The sequence below is a fragment of the Stenella coeruleoalba genome (assembly GCF_951394435.1).
Source record: "Stenella coeruleoalba genome assembly, chromosome: 14".
In the NCBI taxonomy this organism is placed as follows: domain Eukaryota; kingdom Metazoa; phylum Chordata; class Mammalia; order Artiodactyla; family Delphinidae; genus Stenella; species Stenella coeruleoalba.
In genome coordinates, this window is record NC_137160.1 from 73,754,986 (window position 1) to 73,771,587 (window position 16,602).

A 16,602-nucleotide genomic window follows, 5' to 3' on the forward strand; every position below is an offset into this window, starting at 1 on the left:
AAGCGGATAAACAACAAAGTCCTACTGTATAGCACAAAGAACTATATTCAACATCTTGTAATAAACCGTAATGGAAAAGAATATGAAAAAGAATATATATAACTGAATCACTTTGCTGAACACCAGAAACTAACACAACATGGTAAATCAACTATACTTCAATTAAAAAGAAAAGATGATGAATCAGGTTCAAAAATCATTGAGGAACTGGCCGTTTGTGGGCATTTTAATAAAGGTTTTTGCAGCAACGAAGACCCAACACAGGCAAAAATAAAATATATAAAAATAAATTAATTAAAAAAAAAGATTGCTAGGTTAGATACAAAACTGGTTAATGTCCTAGAAAGCAAGAAACAGTAACTAACCATGAGCATTTTGTTTTTACCAGATAGAAATCATTTGCAGCTGTACTGGACATAAATCTATATATAAATTATAAGTCACTTCACAGAGTGAGCTCTTAATTAGTTAACAGCAAATTCAAACAATGCTACGATCTCCTAGGGCAGAGTTGACAAGCTTTTTCTGTAAAAGGCCAAGGTGATAAACATGTTAGGCTTTTCAGGGTACATAACATCTCTGTCACATTTTCTTTTTTGGTTTTTAGTCCTTTAAAAATGGGGGAAAACCCAACATTCTTAGCTCGAGGGCTGTACAAAAATCGGCCACGGACTGGATTTGGTTTCCTGGCCGTAGCTTGCTGACCCTTGTCCTAGAAAATGAGAAAAAATGGGGTTAGGCATGACTTTGAAAGGACATGCATTTATCTTCTTGGCCATATTTGTAAGTTTTGGATAATTTACAAATATGTAATCATTAAGACAAAGTTTGCCTTTGTACCACCTGAAGTCATCTCAGTAACACCACTGGTGGGCAAAACTTACTTTGGGAAACAGGATTCCTTGTACATCCCAGCGCCAAGAGTCTCCCTCTAGCAGTTCAGACTGAACAAATTCATAGCCTTCGGTTCACTGCTTCTCTGACAAGATTTGGGAACTGCCCAAGCCAACTTGGAGGAGATAAATGGGGGGACCTGAGATTACTATCCTCTTGCAGCAATGTGTTAACAAATCATTCTGGCAATTTTTTTAGATTTTTAAAATTTTACCTTTTTTCCATTCATTTATCTATTCCTTGTTTCAGGAAGTCTTAAGTAGCACTTATCATAGGCTAGGTACTGTGCTAGGTAACTGCTTCCTCAGGGAGTAATGCTGGTGACATTACTGGCTCCCAATGCTTAGTCTAGCTGTGGAGATAATGAAACAAGCGATTGCACTAAAGTGAAGTGTCACAATAAAATGACTAGACACTCCCAGATTGTGGGATTACAGTGTTGGGGGCTTTGTCACCCTCCATGCACTAAACACATTTTTTAATGTAATATTTATTTTGTTAATCATAATAAACACACTTCTAATGTTTTGTTTTACTGGTTACAAGGAACAGTGAATTAGGAACTATAGAGGCAAAACTAGCATTATATTACCTAGTTTGGTGTCTCTTTCACTGAGTTACAAGGTTCTGACTCTTCCACTCCTTGATTTTGTTCCCAGTCCACATTTCTCAGGCAAAAATAACAACTAAAATAAGGATAAAAGTTTATTTCTCTCTCAAGTAAAAGAAGTCCAAAGTTGGGCAGTTAAGGGCTATTAATGTGACTCCACAAAGTCTTTAAGTAACCTGGGATCCTACTATTTCAATGTTCCATTATCCCTAGAGTATGACCCTCATCCTCAAGGTTTAATATGGCTGCTAACATTCCAGCCATCACATCAACATTCCAGGGAGTAGGATGGTAAAAAGGACAAAGGAAGGTGGGACACTCTTCTCTATAAGGCAACTTCCCAGAGGTTGCCCACAAAACTTCCATTTATATGTCTTTGGACAAAATTAAGATACATGGCCACAACTAGCTGCAAAGAAGGATAAGGAATATTGTCTTTTTAGCCAGGGATCAGCGTGCGTAGCTAAAACTGAAGTTCTTAATTCTAAAGAAGAAAAGGAAAATGGATTTGGGGAGGCAAATAGCAATCCCTACCATGATGTGAAACAGTACCCTCAAAATTTTGGGTGATGCCTCTCCTATGCCTAACCTTACCACCAATTTAATCCAAATCTCATGATGTAGGGTGAGAGTACTGGGAAGATTTTCTGAACAGACAGTGTATTACTTAAGAATATTTTAGTTGCAAGTGTCAGAAAACCAAATTCAAACCAGTGTAAAAAAATGGTTCCTATATTCCAAAATCCTGACATCTCAGCTTTGGCCATGGCTTGATTCAGAAGTTCAAAAAGTTTCCATCTCTTGGCTCCACCTCTGCCAGGTGGGCTTCATTTTTAGACCATACCCATTTTGGTTCTGGTGGGTCTGGATCCTTAGAAGAGCCAACTGACCTCAACAGCTCTCATCTCGCACCCAGCCAGACTCAAGTCCACTGGCTAGGAGAAAGTCCCTTTTTGCTAGCCCCAGCAAAGAGGTTCATGCTAATTGGTCCAGCTGATGTGACATCCTGCCCCTCCCTCAACCAGTCACTGTGGCCAGAGGGTTGAGATATGATGATTCACTTAGACCTGAGTCATAATGGTCCACACTTGTGGCCAGGACTGGAGTCCCCTCTAGTCCATCTGGGCTGAAAACGAGGGAGGGATGGATCCCCCAAAGAATACTGGTGCTCTTACCTGAAGAAGAAGACATAGAGATTGGAGAGTTTCCCGAGTTACTGCCGACCTTTTAATATTTCAGTGTTGCCAAAACCCCTGTTGGGGTGAATTGGAGAAAACAGAGGAATGTAATGTTTCTTGCCCCCAGTCCCTGTGAATTAGACTCATTGTAATTGTAAGAGAATCTGTTTTTCAAACTGACAAATAACAAAGGAAATGCTAGCTATTAAGAAATGTCTATAATGTTGATTCTGACATCCTAGACACATTAATCTCCTTGTGCTTTTAGTGACAAACCAGTTAGAACACTAGCTATCTAAGCAAAAAGATCTCAGGTTATAACCTAATCTCTCTGGGTATTTGGATATGGGTCAGTCACAGGAGTATTGGATGTAAAGCTGCTGTTTCTGCCTTTAGCCTTGCCCAGTGCCCAAGAGGAAATGGCTGAATAAGGGACACAAGGAACTACGCAGCCCCAAGAACTGAGCTGATGAGGCGTTTTCTAAGTCTAGGCGCCACCTCGTGGTCAATAAGTACAACTACAGTGTTATCCTCTCCGAGAGCTGATAGGTTAGACCTACCAGGCTGGTGTCTTTCAAAGATGGTGTTACACAAATGATTTTATTTACAAAACAGAAAAAGACTCACAAACTTATGGTTACTAAAGAGTATAGTGGGGGGCGGGGAGATAAATTAGGAGTTTTGGATTAACATATACACACTACTATATATAAAATAGATAAGCAAGGACCTACTGTATAGCACAGGGAACTATATTCAAAATCTTGTAATAACCTATAATGGAAATGAATCTGAAAAAGATTATATATAATATATATAATATATATATAACTGAATCACTTTTCTGTATACCTGGAACACAACATTGTAAATTAACTATACTTCAATTTTAAAAATGGTTAAAACAAGCAAAACAAAACAAAACATGGTGTTACATACAACAAAACTGTATATGGGCAATACCTAGCAGGCAAATGCAATGAGAGAATCAAGAGGCCAGGGTCACATACCCAGAATAACTGAAAACAGGGACTCCAACAAAAACTTGTTTACGAATGTTCACAGCAGTACTATTCATAATAGCCCAAAGGCGGAAACAACCCAAATGTCTATCAACAGATGAATGGATAAACAAAATGTGGTCCATTCACATAATGAAATATTCAACCATAAAGAAGTAATGAAGCACTGATACATGCTATAATATAGATGAACCTCAAAAACATGATGCTAAGTGAAAGAAGCTGAACATAAAAGGCCACATATTGTCTGATTCCATGTTTATGAAATGTTCAGAAAAGGTAAATCCATAGAGACAGAAAGTAGATTGGTAGTTGCCAGGGGCTGGGGAAAGGAGGAAAGGGGATGGATAATAGATACGGGTTTCCTTTGGGGATGATGAAAACGTTTTCAAACGAGATAGAGGTGATAGTTGCACAACACTGTGAATGTACTGAATGTCACTGAATTGTTTACTTTAAAATGGTCAATTTTATGTGAGTTTTACCTTAATTTAAAAAAATTAGCCGCATTACCTCTGGGCCTCCATCTCCTCACGATCCCTACAGTAACATCCAGTTCTCACTCAGCTCTTTTGTGAAGAATAAAAGGGAACTGATATTCATTTACATTGATTTTATTAACCCTTTTCTGAAAAGGAAATAAACAAACACAGTAAAAAAAAAATGTTCAGTGAAATATACCCCTAGCTCCCAATCTGGTGGCCCCAGGAAGAAGTATTTACTGTGTATCTACTAAGTGCCAGATGATGCTGATGCTGCTGGTCTGGCGGCCACACTTTGCGAACCACCGCCTGAGGAAAAAATGTATCAGGTCGTTCTTTGACCCTTCCATACAGAAACCCTCATTTCCTTAATATGAGAGGGATCTGAACTTCCTTCAGAAAGACTTGTGTTAGCTCTTTATTTTTTATTTTGAAATTATTTCAAACTTAGAGTTTTGAGAAAAGTACAATCATCTCTCATATACTCTACCCAAATTCATCCATTTTTAGCATTTTCTCCCATTTGCTCTATCCCTTCTTACCCCCCTTCCCAACTCCCATTATATATTTTCTTTTTTTTCTGGACCATCTATGAGTAAGTTGCAGGCATCATGCCCATTTACTTCTTAATACTTTAATGTGTTTGAATTTTTATCTTGGATACTCCCTTAAGTAACCACAGTTCAGTTACCTAATACAGGGAATTTCATTTGATACACACTGACCCAATACTTGTGGGAGCTTTTGACAACACTAGGAACATCTGAGGAACAGGATTATCCTGGGGGAAGCTGGTGATATTTCCTGGTCCTACTCTGCCTCCTTAGAGACTCTTATATGCCAGCTATGATCCAGGAAGAGGGCCCTCACCCAAACCATGTTGGCACTCTGGCCTCGGACTCCTATCCTCCAGAACTGTGAGAAATATGTTCCTGTTGCTTCTAAGCCACCCAGTTTGTGGCATTTTGTTGGAGCAGCTCGAATAGACTAAGATAGCACCTGCCCTTCACTCATTTCTGACTCCTGCTGATTCCTCTCTTCAATCCCATTGCAAAGGGTAGAGATAAGGATATCAGTTCAGTATATTACCTGGCAATAACAACAATAAAAACCATCATCACCATAATCATCTGAGCATTTAATGATTTATTTTTAAAGCTATATCAAAATGTCATGTTCCTGTGTCTCATTTCAGGTAATCTCTGTGTCTTGTTTCTCAGCTGAAAAGTGGGAATCACAGTCGTCAAATGAGATATTGTAACTCTTTGGAAATTGTGCCTTTTCAGAATCTTACTTTCCCCTTGGGGCTTCAAAAGGCTACCAAGTGAAGTGGTTGTTTAATGGGTATAGAGTTTCACTTTTGCAAGATAAAAAAGTTGTGAATATACTTAAAACTACTAATTCATACACTTAGAAATAATTAAGATGGTAAATTTGATGTTTTACAGTTTTTACCAAAATAATACTTAAAAAAAAAAAAAACTACCAAGTGAGACATCTGAGGAGCTGTCCCAGAAGAGGGATGATGTTTCTGTGGCTCCCAAAGGAGAGACCCGAGCCAGTCAGTGAACAGTGACGGAAGCAAGCAGGAAATCTCTGGCAATGGGCAGGAAAAGCTGCATGTGGGAAGGTTCACGCCAGGTCAAGGGAAGTGCTCCAGCAGGGGCTGAGGAGCCGCAGAAATGCAGAGCTGCACTGTGGGCACAGGGTTGGACTTGATGATTGCTAGGGTCCCTTCCACCTCAAGAGGCTGAAGGATTTGAACTGAGTCAAGTTGAGCAAATGCTAGAACTTTACATTCACAGACTGTCAAATTTTATTATGCTATATTTGAGGAACAGAAATTTAGGTAAAAAAACCAGTGCATGCTCTCATACTATAGGAGAATATAACTTGTTATGACTTTTCTGGTGGGAATCCACTGCTAAAAATTTATCCAAGGTAACAAATGGACAAGTGGACAAAATATGTTTATTTCCTAAGTGCTCTTTCCAAGCACTATTTGTGATAGCAGAAAACTTCAAACAACTTAAATGTCCATTAAGTGACCACTCGGTGACACTCAGAGGGTCGAGACATCAATCTGAGTATCAAGCAGAAGGGAGATGTTTGGGGCAGGATGAGGGACAGCAAGTACCAAGAGAGACTGGATGCTGCTCCTCTTTGCTTCTCTCCACAGCCTTCTCCTTTCTCTGCAGGTTGGCTTTCACTGCTTTAATATTCATGCAGCAGACGATGACTGCCTCAGCCTGGACAGCACGACTCACGGTTGGCTTAATGTTCCAGTCTCAGTTCCCATGAGCTTCTGATAGGTCCAGCTTGGCCCAGAAGTCCATTCCTGAGCCAGTCAGCTGTGGCTGCAGGATGGGGCCACATGGTACTCACTAGATGTTAAGCCCATCCCCTAAGCAGGGGCTTTTGGGTGATGGGCACCCTGGAGGTGTCTACACTCACTCATCAGTGTGGTCCAGGACCAACTGGCAGCATCTATAGCACCAGGCAGCTTCTTAGCAATGCAGATTCCCAGGTTCCACCCCATACCTAATGAATCAAAATCTGCATTTTAATAAGGTCCTCAGGGGTCAGTCTGCATTAAAGTTTGGAAGACACTGATTTATCACAAGAAACGATGGTTCCTTCCCATTTTCTTTCTTCCTTCCTTCTTCCTCCACCCCCTTTCCTCATTAAAATGCCTTTACTGAGGTATAATTCACATACCATACAATTCACCCATTTATTTAAAGAGTACAATTGAATTTTTTTAGTATGTTTACAGAATTATACATCTATCACCATAATAGATTTTATAGCATTTTGACTGCTCTAAAAAGAAGCCTGTACTCCTTGGCTGTCATCCCCTAATCCCCCCCCAACTCCCCCCACCCCAGCCCCTGGCAATCACTAATCTACTTTGTCTCTAGGGATTTGCCTACTCTGGATATTTCATGTAAGTGGAGTCATACAGTATGTGACCTTTTGTGTCTGTCTTCTTTCACTTTTTTTTTTTTTTTTTTTGGCTGTGCCTTGCAGCTTGCAGGATCCTAGTTCCCCGACCAGGAATCAAACCCGGGCCCCCTGCAGTGGAAGCACAGAGTCCTAACCACTGGACTCCCAGGGAAGTCCCTGTTGGGAGTTTTTAAAAATTACGGATTCAATTTCATTACTGGTAATTGGTCTCTTTATATTTTCCATTTCTTCCTGCCTCAGTCTTGGTAGATTGTACATTTCTAGCAATATACCCGTTTCTTCTAGGTTGTCCATTTTATTGACATATAATTGTTTGTAGTAATCTCTTATGATCCTTTGTATTTCTGTGGTGTTGGTTGTAACTTCCCTTTCATTTTTAATTATTTATTGGAGCCCTTTTTCTTTTTTTCTTGATGAGTCTGACTAAATTTTCTCTTTTCAAAGAAACACCTCTTAGTTTCATTGATCTTTTTTGTTGCCTTTTTAATCTCTATTGCACTTATTTCTGCTCTGATCTTTATGATTTCTTTCCTTCAACTAATTTTGAGTTTTGTTTGCTCTTCTTTTTCTAGTTCCTTTAGGTGTAAAGTTTGGTTGTTTGAGATTTCTTTTCTTGTTTCTGAGGTAGGCTTGTATCACTATAAACTCTCCTCTTAGAACTGCTTTTGCTGCATCCCATAGATTTTGGATCACTGTGTTTCCATTTTCTTTTGTCTCCAGGTATTTTTTTATTTCCTCTTTGATTTCTTTGGTGAACAATTTGTTGTTCAGTAGCATATTGTTTAGTCTCCACATGTTGGTATTTTTTGCCATTTTTTTCTTGTAGTTGACTTCTAGCTATCACTGTGGCTGGAAAAGATGCTTGATATAATTTCAGTTCTCTTAAATTTATTGAGACTCGTGATCTTTCCTGGAGAATGTTCCATGTGCCCTTGGAAAGAATTTTCAGTCTGCAGCTTTTGGATAAAAAGTTCTACTTACATCTATTAAGTCCATCTGGTCTAATGTGTCACTTAAGGCCAGTGTTTCCTTATTGATTTTCTGTCTGGATGATCTGTCCATTGATGTAAATGTGCTGTTAAAGTCCCCTACAATGATATGTTACTGTCAGCTTCTCCCTTTATATTTGTTAGTATTTGCCTTATGTATTTAGATGCTCCTGTGTTGGGTACATATATAATTGTTGTATCTTCTTATTGGCTAGATCCCTTTATCATTATCTAATGTCCTTCTTTGTCTCATTATGGTCTTTGTTTTAAAGTCTGTTTTGTCTGATACAAGTATTGCTATCTCAACCTTCTTTTTATTTCCATTTGCATGGAATACCTTTTCCCATCCCCTCACTTTCAATCTGTTTGTCTTTAGATCCGAAGTGAATCTTTTGTAGGCACCATATATATGGGTCTTTTTTTTTTTTTAACCATTCAGCCACTCTAAATCTTTTAATTGGAGCATTTAATACATTTACATTTAAAGTAATTATTGATAGATATGTATTTGTTGCCATTGTGTTAACTGTTTTCTGGTTGTTTTTGTAGTTCTCTTTTGTTCGTTTCTTCTTCTTTTGCTTTCTTCCTCTGTGATTTGATGGCTATCCTTAGTGTTGTTTGGATTCCTTTGTCTTTCTTGTGTGTGTATCTATCACAGGTTTTTGGGTTGTGGTTACTATGAGGTTTATATATAACAATCATATATACATATGTGATTATTTTAAGTTGATCTCTTAAGTTTGAACACATTCTAACCACCCTGCATATTTACTCACCACTGCGTTTAATATTTAATGTTTTTGAAACCATATTTTATGTCTTTTTGTTTTGCGTAGCCCTTAACTACTGATTATGGATATAGATAATTTTACTACTTTTGTCTTTTAACCTTTCTACTAGCCTTATAAGTGGTTGACCTACTACCTTTACTGTATATTTGCCTTTACATTTTTCCTTTAGTAATTTTTATATTTCTAGTTGTGGTCTTTTCTTTTTTTAAAGATTTCTTTATCATTTATTTATTTATTTAATTTATTTTTGGCTGCATCGGGTCTTAGTTGTGGCATGCAGGATCTTTCATTGCAGTGCACAGGCTTCTCTCTAGTTGTGGCGTGTGGGTTTTCTCTTTTCTAGTTGTGGCACACAGGCTCCAGGGCATGTGGGCTCTGTAGTTGTGGTGCGCAGGCTTAGTTGCCCCGTGGCATGTGGGATCTTAGTTCCCTGACCAGGGATTGAACCCATGTCCCCTGCATTGTAAGGTGGATTCTTTACCACTGGACCACCAGGGAAATCCTGTGGTCTTTTCCTTTTCACTCAGAGAAGTCCCTTTCACATTTCTTGTTAAGCTGGCTTATTGGTACTGAACTCTTTTAGCTTTTGCTTGTCTGTAAAACTCTTTGTCTTTCCTTCAAATCTGAATTATAACCTTGCTGGGTAGAATATTCTTGGTTGTAGGTTTTTTCATTTCATCACTTTAAATATATTGTGCCATTTCCTTCTGGCCTGCAAAGTTTCTGCTGAAAAGTCAGCTGAGAGTCTTATAGGAGTTCCCTTGTATGTAACTACTTCCTTTTCCCTTGCTGCTTTTAATGTTCTCTAATTTTTTTTCTATTTTAATTACAATGTGTCTTGGTGTGGACCTCTTTGTGATGATCTTGTTTAGGACTCTGTGCTTCCTGGTCCTGGATGTCTGTTTCCTTTCCTTGGATAGGGAATTTTTCAGCTATTATGTATTCAAGTAAGTTCTCTGCCTCTTTCTGTCTTTCTTCTCCTTCTGGGACCCTATAATGTGAACTTCAATATGCTTGATGTTGTCCCAGAGGTACCTTAAACTATTCTTATTTTTCAAAATTCTTTTTCCTTTTTTGTGTTCAGTTTGGGTGATTTCCACTACTCTGTCTTCCAGTTTGCTGATCTGTTCTTCTGTATAATCTATTCTATTGTTGATTCCTTCTTGTGTATTTTTTATTTCCACTATTGTATTCTTCGGCTGTTTGGTTCTTCTTTATATTTTGTTAAGCTTCTGTGTTCATCCATTCTTCTCCTGAGTTCATTGAACATCTTTATAATCATTACCTGGAATTCTTTAATGGCTAGATTACTTACCTCCACTTTGCTTAGTCTTTTTCTAGGGTTTTACCTTGTTCCTTTGTTTGGAACATATTCCTCTATTGCTTCATTTTGCCTAATTCTGTGTTTAGTTCTATGTATTAGGTAGATTGGATACAATTCTCAATCTTGGAGAAGTGGCCTTATATAAGAGATGTCCTGTGGGGCTTAGCAGCACCTTCTCCTCTGGTTACCAGAGCTATACACTCTAGGGGTGCCCCCATGTGGGTTTCATGGGTCCATCTGTTGTCACAGGGCTGACTACTTTGAGCACACTGGTAGGCAGGGCTGGCCTCCAGCCCAGTTGGCTGCCAGGCCCTGCCTTGTGTGGAGGCTGCTGGCCTACTGGTGGGCGGGGCATATCCCTGCATGGCTGGCTGTTCAGCTTGGGGATCCTGGGATCCCCAACTGGCTGGTGGCGGTAAGGCCCTGGTACTAATAGGCTAGTAGGAGGACTCCAAAATGGCACTTGGCAGAACCAATGTCATGGTAGAATGAGCTCCTAAAAATGGCTGCCACCAGAGTCTGTGTCCCCATGGGGAGTCCCAGTTGACTCCTGCCTCTCCTGGAGGCCCTCCGAGATCAGCAAGTGGGTCTGACCCAGGCTCCTTTCAAATTATTGCCTCTGTACTAGGTCTCAGAGCATGTGAAATTTTGCATATGTCCTTTAAGAGCCAAGTCTGTTTCCTATAGCCCTCTGGTTCTCCCATACAGAAGCCCCTCTCATCTTCAAAGCCAGACGTTTTGGGGCTGGACTCTTCTGGATGGCCTACCCTGAAGGTGTGGGTCTTAACTATACTGTATCTCTGCCCCTCCTATCTGCCTGGTTGTGTTTCCCTTTCTTTTTTTTTTTTTTCTTTTTGGCCACACTGCACAACTTGTGGGATCTTAGTTCCCTGACCAGGGATTGAACCCAGGCCCTTGGCAGTGAAAACACAGTCTTAACTACTGGACCTCCAGGGAATTCCCTGTAGTTCCTTCTTTCCATCTTTAGTTGTGGAAAATCTGCTAGTCTTCAGGTCATTCTCATCAATAGTTGATCTGTAAATAGTTGTAATTTTGGTGTGCCGATGGGTGGAGGTGAGCTCTGGGTCTTCCCACTCCATCATCTTGGCCACGCCCATAAATGTCTAATTCAAAGACACCCAGTCTACAGTATTTCCTTATAGCAGCCCAAGCTATGACAGATTTTGGTGCTGAGAAGTGGGGTGCTGCTATAACAATTACCTAAAAATGTGGAAGCAGCTTTTGAACTGGGGAAAGGGTGGAGGTTGGAAGAATTTGGAAGTACATGCTAGAAAGATAGATGTTTCTGGTGAGGGCTCAGAAAGAAAAGAGGAGAGGTGGAGAGAAAGCTTTCATTTTCTTAGCAAACACATAAATAATCATGAAAAGAGTGTTGGCAGAAATATGGATGGTAAGGTCCACTTTGTTGAGGTCTTAGAGGGAAATGAGAAACATGCTGTTGGACAATGGAGAACAGACGATTCTTGTTATAAAGTGGCAAAGAACTTGGCTGAACTGTGCCCTAGTGTTTTTGCAAGGTACAGCTGGAGAGCAATGAAAATGAATATTCAATAACTGAATTATTTTGCTGTACACTTGAAACTAACACAATATTGTAAGTCAACTATACTCCAATAAAATTTAATAAAAAAGAACAAATCCTGCTGCAAGTAAAAGATCAAAGTTAAATATTTAAGTCATATTTGTAAAAAAAAAGAAAATGAATATTCAGTGAAGAGATTTATAAATAAAGTGTTTGAAGAGTAGCTTTCTTCCTCCTGACTGCTTACAATAAAATGTGAAAGGAAAGAGATGACTTAAAGAAGGAATTGTTAAGCAAAGGGAACCAGAATTTAATGCTTTGGAAAATTCTCAGCCTGTCCATATCCCAAAAAATGAGCAAATGTGTTTGGAAGAGAACACTAAAGGGTGTGGATGGACTATCAAATGATAAGAGATTATTGGATTACAGGAACAGAAACACTGCCTGTTTGTGCTGAAGGGGACTGAGATGGGAAGAAATGCTTTCAGATGTTGATTCTACAGGACAGGATGATAAAGCTACTTGGCTATGAATGTGCACTATTCAAGAAAGGGGAAGAATGATCCCAAAAGCAATTCAGAAATCATCAGGGCCATCACCTTGGTTTCAACAGGACAGACAGGCTTCATCTGAAGTCATGGGGGCAGGACCCTTGCCTGGGCAGAGCTGCAAAGGCAGGACCACAACCCAGTGGATCCAGAGGGCAGAGCATCAAACCAAAGAGGATTATTCTGGAGCCTTAAGATCTAAAGGTATTTGCCTTGCTAGAATTGGACTTGGTTGGGACCCATCACTCCTTTCTTCCTTCTGATTACTCCTTTCTTTCTTCTGATCACTCCTTTTTGGAATGAGAATGTCTACCCTATGCCTATCCCACCACTGTATTTTGGAAGTAGATAACTTATCTGGTTTCACAGGTTCACAGCTAGAGAGGAATTTTGTTTCAAGATGAATCATACCTAGAGTGTCACCTATATCTGATTTAGATAGTATTTAGATACTTTATTTTTTTAAGGAAGGCTTTATTCTTTTTTTGACTGCACCACACAGTATGTGGGATCTTAGTTCCCTGACCAGGGATCGAACCCATGCCCCCTGCAATGGAAGCATGGTGTCTTAACCACTGGACCACCAGGGAAGTCCAACAGTATCTAGATACTTTAGACATTAGAGTTGATTCTGAAGAGTTAAGACTTTGGAGCTGTTGGAATGAAGTGAATATATTTTGCATGTGAGAAGACATGCATCTGCAGGGCCACATATTTTGTAATAGCAGCCTGAACTGACAAAGACAGATCATGTTTTCCTTACAGGACCCTGGGTTTGATTTTGCTTGAAAGCCATAGCTTAATTTTAGCCCTGGTTGCCATCTAGAGAGACTAAAAAATTTCAAAATCATCAAGTCCTGACTCCTTATTGTTCAATAATTTATCTCTCTTCTCCCATTTTACTACAAGAAGCAAGACGAAACCAGGCAGCACCTTCTGCTTGGTAACTGCTTTAGTTAGATCACCCAGTTCACTAGGAACATTTTCTCTTTCCACATACTTGCAGATGATGCTATTGCTAAACCTTCTGCCACTTCATAACAAGGATCCTCTTTCCTTCAGTTTCCAATAACATGTTCCTTACTCCCTTTTGAGCACTCATTGGCAGCAGCATCAAAGTCCAGATTCCTACTAAGTTTGTTCAAGATAATTTAGGCTGTCTCTAACACACTCCTCAAAATCTTTCCTGCTTCTGTCCACTGCCTGGTTCCAAACCACTCCCACATTTTAGGTAGTTGTTATGACAGCACCCCATTTCCAGGCACCAAAATCTGTATTAGTTATCTATGCTGCATGACAAATTGCCCCTAAATTTAGTGCTTTAAAAAGTTATTATCTCAAAATTTCTGTGGGTCAGGAATTTGGACACAGCTTAGCTGGGTGCCCCTGGTACAGAAGGTTGCAGTCAAGTTGTTGGCCAAGGCTGCAATCATCTCAGGGTTCAACTAGGTGAGGATCCATTCTAAGCTCACTTATGTGACCACTGGCCAGGCCTCAGGTTCTCACTGACAGTTGGTGAGACATTAGTTCCTTGACATATGGAGCCCTCTATTGGGCAACTATAGTGGGCTGACTAGTATCCCCACCCCCATTCATGTTCACATGGAACCTCAGAATGTGGAAATAGGGTCTCTGCAGATGTAATTAGTTAGGTTAAGATGAGGTCATACTAAATTTGGGTGGGCCCTAAATCCAATGACTGCTGTCCTCATAAGAAGAGAGAACATAGAGGCACACAGAAAAGGTCATGTGGAGATGGAGGCAAAGATTAGAATAATGTACCTATAAGCCAAGGAATGCCAAGGACTGCTGGAAGACTCCACCCTTCCCTAGAGTCTTCAGAGGGAGCATGGCCCTTATGACACCTGGATTTCAGACTTTTGGCCTCCAGAACTGTAGAGAATTTCTGTTGTTTTAAGCCACCCAGTTTGTGGTAGTTTGTTATGGCAGCCCCAGGAAACTAATAAAGCAGCTCACATTTTTGACCTGGCTTTCCTCAGAGCAAATAAGCAAGAGAATAGGAGAGAAAGGGGTACCCAAGATGGAAGCCACAGACTTTTTGCAACCTAATCTCAGACATGCCATCCCATCATTAGAAGCAAGTCACTCGATCAGCCCACGAGCAGGGTGAGGGGATTAAACAAGATCATGAATACCCAGAGGTGGGCATCATTGAAGGCTATCTTAGGCTATCTACTACCTCCCCAGCAAAAAAATGGAAAAAATGGAGGAAACCTCTCCTTCCTCAGGGCTCTGCCTTCTCCATTCCTTGATTCCTTCAACAAATATTTATTAAACACCTACAGTGGGCCAGCTGTTGGGGATGTGACCAATAATACAGACAAGGTTCTTTCCCTTGAGAGTATTTAGTCTAGTGTGGGAGAGAACACTAAAGAAAAAAAGCAAGTGGATATATAAATTAAAATTGTGATAAGTACAAGGAAGTAAATTATGAGGTAATAGGAATATCTGATTTAGATTGAACCAAGGGTCAGGCCTACACTTTCTGATAAAATAGTATTTCGAATGTGGTTGAAGACTGTGTAGAAATTGGGCTGTGTGTGTGTGCTGGGTGGGGAGAGTAAGTCTCTAGATAGAGAGATAGTATGTGCAGATAACAGCCAGTAAGTTTAACTGCCAGACTCAGAACATTTAAGGCAGGGATTTCATCTCTGCATCTCTACTATGTAGCACAGTGCCCGGCACAGAGAGGCACTTGATAAATTCTTACTGAATGAATGAATGAATCCAAGGTACCTTCTATTTCCTGTTATAGATAATGTCAATTCAAGTCATTTCGAAGTTTTCTCCCAAAGTTCACTGCTGGATCACTGTTCTTATTTGTATTAGGTAGCATAAACAAAGCTGCTATAATAAAAAGACGTAAATAGATAAAAGCTCAACACAAGAGGTTTTTTTTTTCTTTTTCCCTCATATAACAATGCTGAGTGGGTGTTTAGGTCAACAGGGCAGAGTTCTCCTCCACCCAGGTATCTTCCATCTTAAAGCCTTGCCTTCTCCAGAACCTGGTCATCATCTTCCAGCTGGCAGAGTAAGTAAGAGCATCTGTTGACAGATTTTCTGGGCCAGGCCTGGATATGTGCACATCCCTTCTGCTCACTTTCCATTGGGGGAGAGCATAGGCATATGGCCACTTTAAGGGGGTTGAGGAATGTACTGTAGGTGTATGGCCAACAAAGAGAACAACTAAATAAGTCAAATACTTGACTTATTCTCTGGTACATTACTCAAGAACCTCAAATTAACCAGATAAAAAAGAACTCTGGATTCCCTGCTTTCACTCTCATCTGAGTCTTTCATTCACTGAATGGCACCACCATCCATGCAAGTTGCTTAAGGCAGTCTCCTGGAAGTTATTCTTGATTTGTTTTTATTTTTTTGGCCGTGCTACGTGGGATGTGGGATCTTAGTTCTCCACCAGGGATCGAACCCATGACCCCTGCAGTGGAAGTGCAGAGTCTTAACCACTGGACCGCCAGGGAAGTCCCCTTGATTTGTTTATTTTCATCTTCCACGTGGAGTCCTTCAGGAAGCCCTTTCAACTCTACCTCCAAAACATATCATAAACCCATCTATTCTATCTTTACTGCCACTTTCTTAGTTCAAGCTTCATAATAATCTGGGTTATTCCAAAAGCATTTTAATAACTTTCCATGTCTCCACTTTCGCTTGCCAATATTTCATTCTCCATACAGCAGAGTCTTATCTTTTAAAACATAAATTTGATCATATCACTCTTTAGTTTAAAACCTTCCAGTGGCTTAGAATAAAACCCAAAGTTCTCACCATGACCCCTAAGGCTGTATATGATACAACCTCTGCCTACCTCTCCAACCTCATCCTGTATCACTCTCTGCTACTCACCCTGCTCCAGCTACAATGATCTTGCTGCTCCTTGACCACATTTACCTTACTTCCACTTTAAGACTTTTGCACTTGCTGTTCCATCTGCTCAGAAATCCCCTTGGATTTCCAATAGACAGTTCCTTCTCTTTAGAGGTCTCAGCTTCAAGGTTACGGCCTGGGAGACCTTCCCTGATCATCTACTTCGAAAAAGCCCCCACACCCAGTTATTCTCTTACCTCAGCATCCTATTTATTTGCTTTTTAGTATCCACAAACTCTGTTTTTCCCTCTTTATTTTCTGCTTCCCTTTCTTGAAAATAAGATCCATGAGCAGGTACCGTGTCTTTTTTCTACTGTTTCCCCAGGGTCGAGTAGGCGTGGCACACAG